Raw genomic sequence first — 13,545 nt, 5'->3', positions numbered from 1 at the left:
TGTGTGTGTGTGTGTGTATGTATATATATATATACACACACATATATATAGAAATTTAAGAGAACTGTATAATTGTGTGGGGCAACTGTGGATTTGTCACGAAGTATGATAAAAGAAAGTAGAAGAAATAACTTTTTAAAGGCAAGGCTTAAAATAGAGATAATTAATGTTCAAAATTTTGGTAACAAGTTCTAAGGCAATTTTCATGTTGGAATAACATTTTCATTAATCTTAGTGCAGTGCTTTATGAGTCTCTTAATCTACTTTTTTAATTGGATGTCATTAATTTAACTTTTGATTTGATTTATAATGTAATATTCCAGAAGGATTATGTAGAGAAAAATCTATGTATGCAGGTACCTTTTAATAACATTTAAAATAGGCATGAACAGAATCTAAAGCTGCTGTGAATAATGCTGTAGGTTTGGGGTGAGGGAGGATCTACCTTGTGCTGCCCTACAGGTGGTTTCCTCCTTTAGCTAAGTCAGTCCATCAAGACCTCTGTACCATGTTGTGATGGCCTTCAAGACCAAAGTGCTTGCCTATAGATAAGTGCCATCCCTTTGTTCTCCCAGGAAGGAACTCTTTGACAAGAGACATAAGTACATGACAGATCGCTGCTTTCTTTCTCTTCATGTGTACTGGAAAATAAAGGGTCAGAAATGTCAGTGGAAACATAAACAGCCTTTACAGTATTCAACGCAAGGAACTGCTTGGAATAAGGTTTATTGTGTTTAATCTTTAAATGCTTTATATATGAACTGTATCAAACTGTCCTGCGTCCCTGCAAGGCCAGGTTCTCTGGGTTGCTGTACTTGAACCATCATACTTTCTCAAGGGAGAGGAAAGAAATTCATGCTATAGATAGACTGGTTTTCAGTAGTCAGAGATAGGAGCAGCTTAATAAGTTAAAAATTGTTCTTTTTTCTGGAAACCTAACTTTTGGAGATTTTCTTCTACTAAACCTTCCCGGATTTTATTAGAGAGGCAGACATGCAGCACCTTGACTGGCTGGCTTCCTCCACCTGCCCTGCTGGAGGTAACAGTGGGGTGGCCAAGTGCAGGCTGCTGCAGGGAGGAGGAGGAGCCAGGAGCCCAGATAATCCTTCCCTCAGGTGGGTCCAGGGAAGCTCTAACTGAATTTTGCGTAGTCAGACCTTGGCAATTACCCCAAATTATGTGATCAGTGATGGCATCAGAAGCACAGTTAGGCATTGCTTACTCATATGAATTAAGAGCACGCTTTTCCCTATGTCACCTGCATGTGTCCCTGTTCCCAGAAGTACCGTCCATCTTGCAGAGACAGGTTTGTGTTTTTTAGACTACGTATCTTCCCCATTTAATCCATACCAATAGTCCTTGCCATTGGTATGGATAGCGACACCCCTGACCAGGCAAGCCTCGTCAATTGAATATGCCCCTGTACTTCCTCTGCTGTTCATCTACTCTTATTTTATCTTATTTTTGGCCAATTTTATTTCTGTGCAAATGGATATTCATTGCTGGCTCTCTACCTGCCTTTCCCGTTTTATTCTTCTAGGAAGAGTAGTTTTCAGAGCACCTTCGAGCAGGGCAAGTTTCCTGGGACTTGGTTTACAGTGGGGATAAGGCATGTGGATACCTTTTGGTGGGAAGCAATAGAATTATAAAGTGTTCCTCCTTCTTTCTCTTAGGAAAAAATGAGAGTTGAGAGGGTGCTGCTGGGGCCTGGGTGTGCCTGCTTTTTTGAGAGGCCCTGGGGCTTTGCAAAGAATAGAGCCCAGGTGCAAGAGCACTGGATGCTTAAAACTGACTCTAGGCTCTGGGGAGGATGGTTAGAGGTTCCCGTGTAAGCTGAACTTGGTAGTGGTATTTAGGAATGGATAACGTGTGTTGTAGCTTCTCTTTGGTGTTTGTCAGGGTTGAGGCAAAGTGGTAGGCAGCTGAGCAGGTGTGGATCTAGCAGAGCAGAAGGAACCCCCATTGCTCGTCCCCTTGTGCCAGGGCAGTTGCACCAGAGCCTATTAACTGAAGTTCCTATCCCTGGATCCCAGCTTCATCATCTGCCGCTCACCGCCTTGTCCTCTATTTGCCAGTAACTTCAAACGTTTTATGGTTCTAGGATCACTTGCCATATTAGTCCATCCTTGCATGGCTATAAAGAAACAACTGGGACTGGGTCATTTATAAAGAAAAGAGGTTTAATTGGATCATGGTTCCATATTGAAGCATGGCAGCTTCTGGGGAGGCCTCAGAAAACTTTCAATCATGGCAGAAGGTGAACCGGAAGCAGGCACATCTCACGTGGCCGGAGCAGGAGGGAGAGAGCGAGCGGGGAGGTGCTACACACTTTTAAGCAACCACATCTCTCAGTAACTCACTTTCTTCACAGCAACACCGAGGGAGATGATGTTAAACTACGAGAAACTGCCCCCATGATCCAGTCACCTCCCACCAGGCCCCACTTCCAACACTGGGGAGTACAATTCCACATGAGATTTGGGTGGGGATGCAGATTCAGACCATATCCCATGCTCAGTCCCTGTGGCTTTGCGTATTGTAGATCCTGTCTTCTTGTCAAGCTCATGTATTCCCCATAAAGGTTTTCTATGCACCATCTTGACCCACAGTGCTAAGCTACTTCCTTTTTGGTACCACTTCTGTAACTTGTACAAACTTCTGTTATATACTTTTCATTGTGTATTATTTACCTGTCTCTTTTACAAATTTTGAGAGCAGAGAATAGACTGTGTCTTATGAGTTTTTAATTATTCAAAACCAAGCATTGAATCCTTGAAAATCATGATATTTTCTTTCCCAGAGTTACTTTCTTCTCTGTTGTAATATAAGTTTCCTTGTATTTCTCTTACATACAGTGTGGACCTTCGGCTGTACATACGCATGCATACACATACACGCTGTATTAAATCACAAGTTCTTTGAAGGCAGTCACTTCTTTTGATCCTTCCATAGCACCTTGAACATAGTAGGTGTTCAGCATATGGCAATTGAATTGACTCTAAAAATTTGTCAAATGAAAGTGAAAATTTAAATAAGTTACGTATTTTATTCCTGTTAACTCTTAAATGGATAATGGCCAACCTCCCTTCCTCTTAAAAATAAAATTGCTATTTATTTCTCTTAGTGAAGTCACAGGGTTTAGGAAGAAGAGTTGAAAAAAAGGTATGAGCTGGTGCTAGAAAAATGTGATCTCATGATTAATTAAATCTTTTGGAGATAGTATGAAAAAAACCAGAAGATTCACTTGAGTACTTTAACACAACAGTGACTTAAAGCAGATGGAAATCTTTCAGTATTGAAACAAAAATTAAAAAAAAAAAAAAAAAGATGGAAGATGTACTTCTCTCCACCCAACAGTCTAGTCAGTGGGGGCCTGGGGAGGCGGCTCTGCTCTGGGTTCCCCTGTCCTTTGGCTTAGATGAAGTGTCTTGTCCTGCCTGGTTGAAGCTGACCTACCTTCTGCATTCCAGCATGTGGAGGCCAAGCTGCTTCCTTTTAAGGATCTTGTACCTTGAAGTTGTATATGTTGTGTCCCTTTATGTACCTGGGTCTAGGGCATATCATGTGGGTAGACCTGGGCTGGGAAGGGGGATGTCTGGTTGGATGGCCCTAGGTTCAGCCAGAACTCAAGGGGTTCTGATCTTTAGAAGGGAGAAGGGAGCATGGATACTGGGGGACAAATCGATATCTCTGCCAAAGTCTGGATTTTGTTTCTGTATCAAGGACTCGCCTAGTCTGCAGAATTTATCTATGAACCTCTCGTTCATTCTTTTGATATTTGAAGACATACTGTGGGCAAAGCACTGGGGATGCAAAGATCAACAAGAGATAGTCTTTGTACTTGAAGAATGCACAGTCCCAGTGAGGAGAAAGGCCATCAGCAGGCAGTTTTCAAGCAAGGTGCAAGAGCAGTGATAGAAGGGTGTACTTTGCCCCTACCATGGTGATGTGGCGCAGGGGAGCTGAGGAGGGGATGTGGTGTTCAAGCAGGGATTTCTGAAAGAGCTGAGCTTGGAACTGAGCCTACCTATTAGGAACTAGCTAGGTTGAGGCTGAGGTGGGAGGGGGAGAGCTTCTTGGGTAAGGAGGATAGCAGGTAAGGTGGTCAGGTGAGAAGTGGAGCACAGGTGTGTGGGCATTGATGCTGTCCTGGGCCAGTGGATGGTGAGGGCGGCAGTGTGGGCCACAGGCCTGGGAAGTCAGGAGGGAACATGGTCATGCAGAATTATATGTCCTCTGGGGAGCCAGGCCTTTCCAAGGGCTCTCCTGGCAGCCTGAGGTGTATCTTTTTGGTATACAAGTCATTTAGCATCTCTCGCCTCTGGCAATACATGAAGCAGTGACCCTGGTCACTATTATAATTTAAAGTTCCACTTGGTTGAGGATTACTACCAGGGAGTGCTGTTAGGGAGTAGACCCAGTAGAGTTTGTGTTTTAAAACCATCCCAGCCGGACACAGTGGCTCGTGCCTATAATCTCAGCACTTTGGGAGGCCGAAGCAGGTGGATCACCTGAGGTCAGGAGTTCAAGATCAGCCTAACCAAAATGGTGAAACCCTGTCTCTACTAAAAATACAAAAAATTACCCAGACTTGGTGGTGGGTGCCTGTAATCCCAGCTACTTGGGAGGCCGAGGCAGGAGAATCCCTTGAACCTGGGAGGCAGAAGTCACAGTGAGCTGAGGTCATGCCATTGCACTCCAGCCTGGGCAACAAAAGTGAAACTCAATCTCAAAAACAAAAAACAAACAAAAAAAACACACACACAAAAAATGCAAAGCCATCCCCTGGTGGCCAGAGGGAGAATGGCCAGAACGGGGCAAGGAACCTCATTCTAAAGCTGTGGGACTAGTCTCAGTCCTTGCTGCTTGGGGGGTGGGGGGGAGGGGTCACAGACTACTGCATGCCCTCCACCACAGCAGTTTGAGAAGCCCTGGGCTGGGGACAGGGCCATGGATCTGGCCGGGGGTGATGTAGGGGGGCTGCAGGGCCACAATGGTGGGAGATGGACCCAGGCTGGAGAGAGTGGCAGGGATGCTTCCAGCTGGGACTCAGATGTGGTGGGGCTGCTGAGTGAGGCTGAGGACAGGTTCTCAGGTTTAAAGGGTGACATGACTTTGGGTGTCACATTTGAAGTGAGGGTGTGAGCAGCTGGAGGCTGGATATTTGTTTTGTGCCCAGGAGAAAGTTTTGGCCAGAAGATGGTGGATTCGAGAGTCAGCAACATACATAGGTAGTGGCTGGAAGCTTGAGGTGCTGCTTCCAGGGGGAGCCATGGGCCCTGGGGGAAGACCAGTGTCTAGGGGCTGGGCAGAGTCAGAGCACACTGAAGGGCTGTATGAAGGGATATGGAGAGGTGGGGCAATGTGGGATGCTGGAGACCTGAGGACCTGCCTGTCCAATCGCCGTCAGTAATTCGACGTTTCCCGGAGGAGCCTTAGCGGGTCTCCGGCTGCCTGACTTACCATGATTGCAGCCTGCGTCCTGACCTCGGGATGCGTCCCACTCAGCATGTTTTGTTGTTGCTAAAACCACCACTGTTATTTGTTTTTAATTGTGATAAAAAACACATACAATTTACATTTTAAGTGTACAACTCAGCAGTATTAAGTGGAATCATGTTGGGCAACAGATCTCTAAAAGTTATTCATCTTGTCAAACTAAAATCTTTACCCATTGAACAGCTCCCCATTTCTCTCTTCCCCAGCCCCTGGCTACCACCATTCTGCTTTCTGTTTTATGAATAGGTTATTTGTCCCTTTGTGACTGGCTTATGTCACTTACTAATGCCTTCAGGGTTTCTGACAGACTGTGTTGTTGCAGGTAACCTCAGTCCACTGTGATGGACATCATCTATAGACCCCTGTTTCCTGGGATGCTCATTTGGCAATTCACGTATGCACCCCCAAGGTGTACTTTGTCCTTCAGTGTATTTGTTCTGTCTTCAGACTCTAGAGGGAGGTGGGACCTGTTCCCTACTCTTTGCATCCCCCATAGCACCTAGTGGATTGCCAAACACACACAGCATTAGAAACTGTATTGCCATTGATTCGTTTTCCTTAGCTTTTGAAGCTTAGGAATAGCTCCGTTTCTTTCAAGTATTTGACTCTTTTAGTACTTTCTTCTATTTATCTGTTTAACATTATTACGCTTATACTTAATTTAATTGTCCTTTATTTGCAATTTACAGTTTAGGCAACCTGTTGAGTAGGGGACTTAGATTGCCACTAGGTGGCAATATTGGTTTTACGTTTAAAGGCAAATAATTAACCAATATCGTTAAGCAATGCACCCCCCCCCACCCCCAGCATTTAATTTCTGTGATAGTAAGTAGAGTCTAGACTGAAGCAATAAGGAAGCTTCCCTTTAATTATAAGATAGTCTCTTATTGTTGTTGTGAAATTCTTTCCTTGGATGGAAGCCAGCTAAGAGCACCGAAGTAGTTAATGACAAAACTTTAATTTGCCCACAAGATCCAGAGTGAGCTGTTATGGCTTAGGTAATTTCATTTTTGGATTAACAAGTCTTTTGGAAGTTGAACTGTCCAGAAAGATTTTAGGGTTTGCAGTTATACTTGATTCTGGATCGTGTTTTCTTTTACAGAGTTGTTGTTTTTTTTTTTTTTTTAATGCCACATGTATGATTGAGTTGACTTTATTCCATGAATAGCACTTTAGAGATCCATGAATGGGGCTAGGTGTGGTGGTTCATGCCTGCACCTTGGGAGGCCTAGGCTGGCAGATCACCTGACCTGAGGAGTTTGAGACCAGCCTGGCCAACATGGCAAAACTCTGTCTATACAAAAATACACAACTTAGCTGGGTGTGGGCAAGCTCCCTCTAATCCCAGCCACTTGGGATGCAGAGGCAGGAGAATTGCTTGGACCTGGGAGGCAGAGGAGGTTAAAAAAAACAAAAAAAAAAAAACAAGAAAAAAGAAAAAAACCCCAACTCAAAAAAAAAAAAAAAAAAAAAGAAATCCAGGAATGGCTGACAGCTAACATAGGGTCTGTAGACAATACTTGGGGTGTAGTGATGAGATAACTTGACCTGTAACTACATGAAAATAGAGAAAGAAGATCAACTTCTGAGAGTTAAATGCTGAAATTCACAAAGCATAGGGAGGCAAAGTCACTTCAAAGAGGCAAGAGGGCTCTTCAGTTAAAACTTAACTGGAGTCTTTTTTTTGAGATGGAGAGTTTCCGCTCTTGTTGCTGAGGCTGGAGTGCAATGGTGCGATCTCAGCTCACTGCAACCTCTACCTTCTGGATTCAAGCGATTCTCCTGCCTCAGCCTCCTGAATAGCTGGGATTACAGGTACCCGATACCATGTCCGGCTGTTTTTTTTTTTTTTGTATTTTTAGTAGAGACGGAGTTTCACCGTGTTGGTCAGACTGGTCTCAAACCCCTGACTTGAGGTGATCCACCGACCTTGTCCTCCCAAAGCGCTGGGATTATAGGTGTGAGCCACTTCGCCCTGGAGGCTGTTTTAGGAAATGGACATGCTCTTGAGAAAGAACTGATGGCTCCCTCAGCTATGAGAGCTGAGAAAGGGAAAAGCTAAGAGGCAGAAATCAGGGCATCCCAGTGCTGTGGTGGGAGCAGGCTGACCCTCAAAGGGGTGTCTCAGCAGCTTGGTGTGGCAGGTATGCACCGTGCCTCTAAGGGACAGGATGTCTGGGACCCTCATGTCACTTGGTACCCCAACTATGAAGGATGCAGGTTGCAGTTTTGGTTTCTTCATTGATTTGCCTACCATGAACATTCATAAAAGTTGCTTGGTGAGGGAGAAGTCAGCAGTAAGTTTTATCATTTGAATATTTATCTGATAGCTCAAAATATATATTCCTCCCACAATACCAGATGTCTAGAACTGCTGTTTAGTCATTACTCTGTCAGGTTGCACTTGACTACAAAGTCTGCCAAAAAATTAAGGTGCAAAAATTTAGTGATTTTTGTGACTAGGCATCTGCTTCCAGCCATTCTCTTTGCTTAGGCAAGTCATTACCTATGCCTGTTTTGCCTCAAGGTGCTAAAATGCAGCCTTATTAAAAACACAAACATTTTTCATCATTAGAGTGTGAATATAAAAACAAGAAAGAACCTAAACTAACTTTTTATCTGATATTTAATACTGTATCTGGAGTTGTTAGTAGAAGAGTTAAGCCATTTCCCGTGTTTTCTAGAATAAAGGTCATTGTAAGTGGTCATTTCCATCTCCAGTTTTGAAGCTCATCATGCAGTTATGGCTCTAAAGTTTATAATTATATGTTCTTTCCAATCTGTAACTCGACTGACTTTATCAGATTCTAGTCTATGTACAGAGTAACATTCTAGGTTGCTCAGGCACAAAGGATTAGAAAGTAATTTAGAAAGTGTATTCTTGTTCTTATAAGGTAGATGGTAACTATTTCATAATATAAATGAGTATATCAGAAAGCAGAAATTACAAGTACCGAATCAGTGTTTTAAAGGAGTTACTCAACGGGCCAGGAACATCTGTAGTCCTACTTACTCAGGAGGCTGAGGCGGGAGGATTGTTTGAACCTAAGAGTTTAAGACCACCTTGGGCAACATAGCAATACCCCATCTCAAAAGAAAAAAATGTCTACTCAACAAATGTTAATTGGGCATCTATGGTTATATTAGACACTTTTGAATGTAAAAAGACATCTGTAGACAACACATGGGGGCCTCAAGAATGACGATACATGTTTGAAGCTCTATAGTAATATGTAAGAAATGTGAGCTGACACTGTGCTAAGTGTGCGTGTAAAGCCTGAATGAGGGAAGACTTCTGTGAAATCAGGTAGGAAAGACAGGGAAAATTAGCTGGAGGACATGTTTAGAACATAGTTCTGGAAGATAAACACATGAATTGCCAGGAAGGCCTACTTTTGGGATGCCAAGTAGGAACTGGAATTTGTAAGGAACAGTTTGTGGGATGAGTAGAGTGTGTGTCGGGAGTAGAATGTGATCTTTTTAGATTGTAGGGAATGGAAAGGAGGGTTGGTGAGAGTGGGGATGGGGCTGATGACTGTGGCTTCCTAAACGCAGATCTGCACCTAGAAGAATACAGAGTTTGAAGAAGAGCTATTTTTTTCCCCTGGGTTTTTTTCTCCCTGTGTCACAGATGGAAGGGTAATGTGAAGTGATGAAGACTGACTATTTAAAGGGGTATGCAAATAAAAAGCAAAGTGGGGATGAGATAAGCAGAAACCTGTAAGGAGAGTTGGTATGATGATCTAATAAATCAGCTGCTTGAGTTTATTTTGTTCAAATGCCTTTTAAGTGCACAGCATCTATGTCAACTATGATTTGACCTCTGTTTTTTTAACTTAAAATTCCTTCTTGGGTGGATATTTGTGTAAACATTATTATATTAAATATTTTGTTCATTACATGAAACAAGAGACCAAACAGCTTAGCCTCTGGAGGTGATACTATTAAGTATCTTGAATTTATGCTGTGATGGAAAAGCTGTCACTGAGAGTCTTTTTGTTTTTTCCCTTCTAGAACCTGGGGTCTAGCCACCAAGGGCATCCGATGCTGAGATAATCTTTCCTACAGCTTCAAAAGCATAGTAACACCTGTATAACACCATTATTGTTCTCCAAAGGAACTTTACATAAGATTATATTAGAAGCAATGAAGGAGAGAAGATAAAGCATAATTGCATTGCTTTTAGTAGGTTCTAGTAAAGCAAGGATCCAGGCACCATTTGAAGACACTGAAGTAGGAACTTTCACCTCACCACAAGGCCAGGGTCATGCTTGGCCAGGGAATCACTTTGGATGGGGACCAGGGAAGTAAGCCACTGTAGAAGGAATATTTGGGGAGAGGGGTAGGTTTCATATTGGGGGCAGAGGTTGGGAGGTCAGAGGTTGGGTTACATTTTCTGCATTAGACCAAATGGAGCTAACTTAGCTGCTTAGAGACCTCTATTCTTTCTCCACCCTGAACTATATAGCTTTTGAAGAGAACAGACACTTCTAATTTTGTAGCCTTTTTTGGTGAAACTATAAACCCTTTATTTAAAACCTGGCATAATCTCAACCTTACAAATTATATTTTTTCCTGCTGTTTGCAGAAAGTTTTGGAAATCATTATTTTCTTGAGAAGAGTTAGGCCCTTGGCTCATTAGTTAAAAAAAAAACAAACAAAAAAACAGAACCTGATTTTCATTTGTTAAGCCAGGAGAGCTAGCAGAGCCTTTCATAGATTATTGTAAAGAAGCTTGAGAACGATGGCCTGGCGTTTTCTAATTTTAGAATTTTTTTAAATTGATGGAGATTGTGTGAATTACTTCATTAAAAGGTTGAGAGTCATGAGTGTGATTTATTGCCTCAGCTTTTTGATGCTGTGTATCATTAAACTTGTGAGGTGAAAGTAGTTGGATGCTGAGTGGCTTACTAAAAGTTAATTTTATTTTTAGAAATTGATAGGCGTTAATCGTATTATTTATTAAATTGGAGACTTTATTACATTGCTGTTGGATGCAAATTTATCAGTCCATTCATTGATTGAATACTTACTTTGGGCAAGGGTCTGGGCAGGATGCCCCAGGAGAAAATAGAATTTTTTTTTATATACACTTTTTCTCACTGAAATAACACTGTCCTTTTTCACATATACAACTAGCATTCTTAGAAACATCTTTTATACATGTGTCTTTATATAGAACTTCATGCATCACAGGAAATAGAACGTTGAGACCCAAGGCCAAGTTGCTCACCAGTAATGAAATCTTCACACTATTTGGAAGGCTGTGTCGTGACCATTTGTCTCTCTTTGGCTGCCCAGCATTTGAACCCCTTTGCTTCCTGGAGAAGTCTACACCCTGTGTCTGGGGGGAGCTGGGGCTTGTCCCATTAAGGGAGGCAGAGGCCAGGTGCTCAGGATTCCCGAGCTCAGGGGAGGGAGGACCTCCCTTCCAGCATGGCATGTTGGATGAGTGTGGAACTGGGAACCTCAAGAAGCAGTTAGCTTTAGGGCTCCCTCACCTGGGGTGGCATTAGTGTCTAGTGGTGACAGTGGAGGCCAAATCCAAAGTCAGCACATGCAAATGTGCAGAGGAGGTGGGAGCTCCATGAGCATGGTGCCAGTGGTGTGTGATACCCAGCAGGGATGGCCTCTCTAGGGTGTAGGTCACTAAACTGTGGCATTCCCAGTGCCCATTGCTGGAAATGGTGCTTGCCCTCCAGGAGGCTTATTCTAGAGTGGGGAGCTGGTCATTCCACTGGTTGAATTACTGTATGATTCAGCACAAACATGACCCTCTGAGAACATAGGCAAGGAAAGCCGTGACCCCACATGGAAATGCCAGTAAAGGCTTTGTTATGGCATTTGAACTAAGCCTTGAAGAAATGTAGTATGAGTTTGGTAGACTCCTGTCTTGGGCAGCTTGAGGACTATCACTGAAGGAGACAGTACATCGTGAGTGTCACTGGGTATTAGGGAATGGATGAAGAAAAGAGGATGAGCTATTCTCAGCTAAGATGAGGAGTTCATTTTTGGAAAGGTAGAGTTTGAGGGATTAGTGAGACATCTAGTTTATAGGCCCAGGGTTTGGAGTAGAGAGAGCTGGAAACTATAATAGTTACTGTGGCTTTTATCGAGTGCTCATATTGATACACTATGCTATGCTGTTTTGAAGCATCGGCTCATTTAACTATGAATTAGTTGCTGTTATTTTCTTTTTGCAAAGAGGAAACTGAGGCTTAGAGAGATTAATCAAATAGTGGAGCCAGTCCTGTACCTCAGTTCTGAGGTGCTCCAAAACCTATTCTCTCTGCCTTGCTGCCTCCTGACATACAGGTGGGGCCATGATCCCTTGTGTAGCAGACCAGTGTTGGTTGGTAAACAGTGTCCTGTGCGGTCTATCCCTTTACGTGGCTCTGTCCTTATAGCCTCTATCCCTGACATTACATTGTAGATTTATTTGCTTATTGCCTGTCTCCCTAATGAGACCATAAGATCTAAGAGGGTAGGGACTCTGCTTGTCTTATTACAGCTTGTTTATTGTGTTCTTAGAACAGTACCTGGTATATAGTATTTGCTCAAAAAAATATTGCAAAATTGATGATGTTAATAGTTGTCACATGCTTACCACATGCCAAGTGCCTGGCATGTGTTAACTCACTTCCTCCCCAATGCTGTTGTCATCTCACATGAGAGAACGAGGTGACAGAGCCACAACTAGGAAAAGAAACTTGCCCAGGTTGCATGGCTCAGAAGAAGTAGAGCCAGGATTCAGAGGCAAGTACTTTGGCTCCAAAGCTCAGGTCCTTAAATACTGAGCTTTACAGCCTTTTGTGAGTGATCAAATTATTAGTTAAAATAGATTTATATAAGCTATAAAATGGACTTAGTAATGCATTTCAAAGTAAATCATTCATAAAAATAAAAATTTCTAAACAATAAATATTTTTTCTTGTTAGGAAAGGACATTTAATGATTAAGACAGGTATCCAGAGGAATCTTCTCTTTTTTTGTAATATAGCCTCAGATTCCTGGAAGGTGTGTTATTATAACATCACATATAACCTGCTGGGGACCATAAATGAATACTGGATTTCTAAAGGCTAATAAATCTGTCTGATATATGTTGCAAATAGCATATTACACATCTCTATTATCCTCATAAGACCTACCTACCTCTTACAGAAGAAATTGTAACAATAAACAGATGTTAATTTTCACCATAATTTATTTGTTGTTCTAAAAGCTCAGTTCAGTGCCTCAGAATGATATAGTAGTTGGAATTTAGGCGTACAGTTGAAATGGAAACAGTCTTAAAGGTTCAGTTTTTTAGAACCTTTGCCTAACACTGAACCAGTCTGCTGGCTGTTACTTTCTAATTTAGCATGTGGTCTGAATAATGAGACAGAATGAGACCATAAACTCGTGTACTTCTAGTTTTAGAAGTTAAGGACAAATGACAAATACTGGCAAATAGTCTGTTGACAAGGGAAAGACCAGCAGCATGTAGTTTAATTGTTGAATTATTTCGACTCAGGCAGAAAAACTAAAATGGCTCAAAACCAAATCTGCTGAATAATTAAGGTTATTTATGATATTTTAAATATTCACCTATTTTAATCCACATTCAAAGGTTAGCTTTTTCATTCATACTATTAATATTTCTATATATAAATTTTTAATGATTTCCCCTCCATATTAAGAATAATGGCCCTTCTCCATTCTTAAAATATTGTGAGAATACTCAGCTGTGATATTGGAATCAAACCCCTTTCCCAAATGAGGACGATGAATATGTATAAGAACCAACTAATGAATTAGAATGTTGGTTTTAAATTTGTTTGCTCTCAGTAATTATTAACTGCTTTAAATATGAATTCATGCCTTGATAACAAATACGTTCCAAGGAAGTACCAACTGAAAGTTCAGTAGGCTTTCTGTCTTCAAAGTGATTGTGATACCAGTGGATGCTGATAAAAGCAGACTTTGATTCAAAGAGATGACTAGAATTGACATAAAAGTTTAAATTACTGCAATCAACCTTTTTATTTTCTTGCCCTTTTCTGT

The 13,545-nt window shown here is 41.9% G+C and overlaps 1 protein-coding gene across 2 annotated transcripts in view; it reads left to right on the top strand.

Annotated features, from left to right (window-relative positions):
- The window catches only part of B3GLCT (beta 3-glucosyltransferase), a 113,025-nt gene that overhangs the window by 31,257 nt on the left and 68,223 nt on the right, over positions 1 to 13,545 (top strand). The gene's annotated exons all lie outside the window — the stretch shown is intronic.

The sequence above is a fragment of the Cebus imitator genome, unplaced genomic scaffold (genome assembly GCF_001604975.1).
Source record: "Cebus imitator isolate Cc_AM_T3 unplaced genomic scaffold, Cebus_imitator-1.0 Scaffold678, whole genome shotgun sequence".
Taxonomy (NCBI): domain Eukaryota; kingdom Metazoa; phylum Chordata; class Mammalia; order Primates; family Cebidae; genus Cebus; species Cebus imitator.
This window is presented reverse-complemented; position numbering and strand designations above follow the sequence as displayed.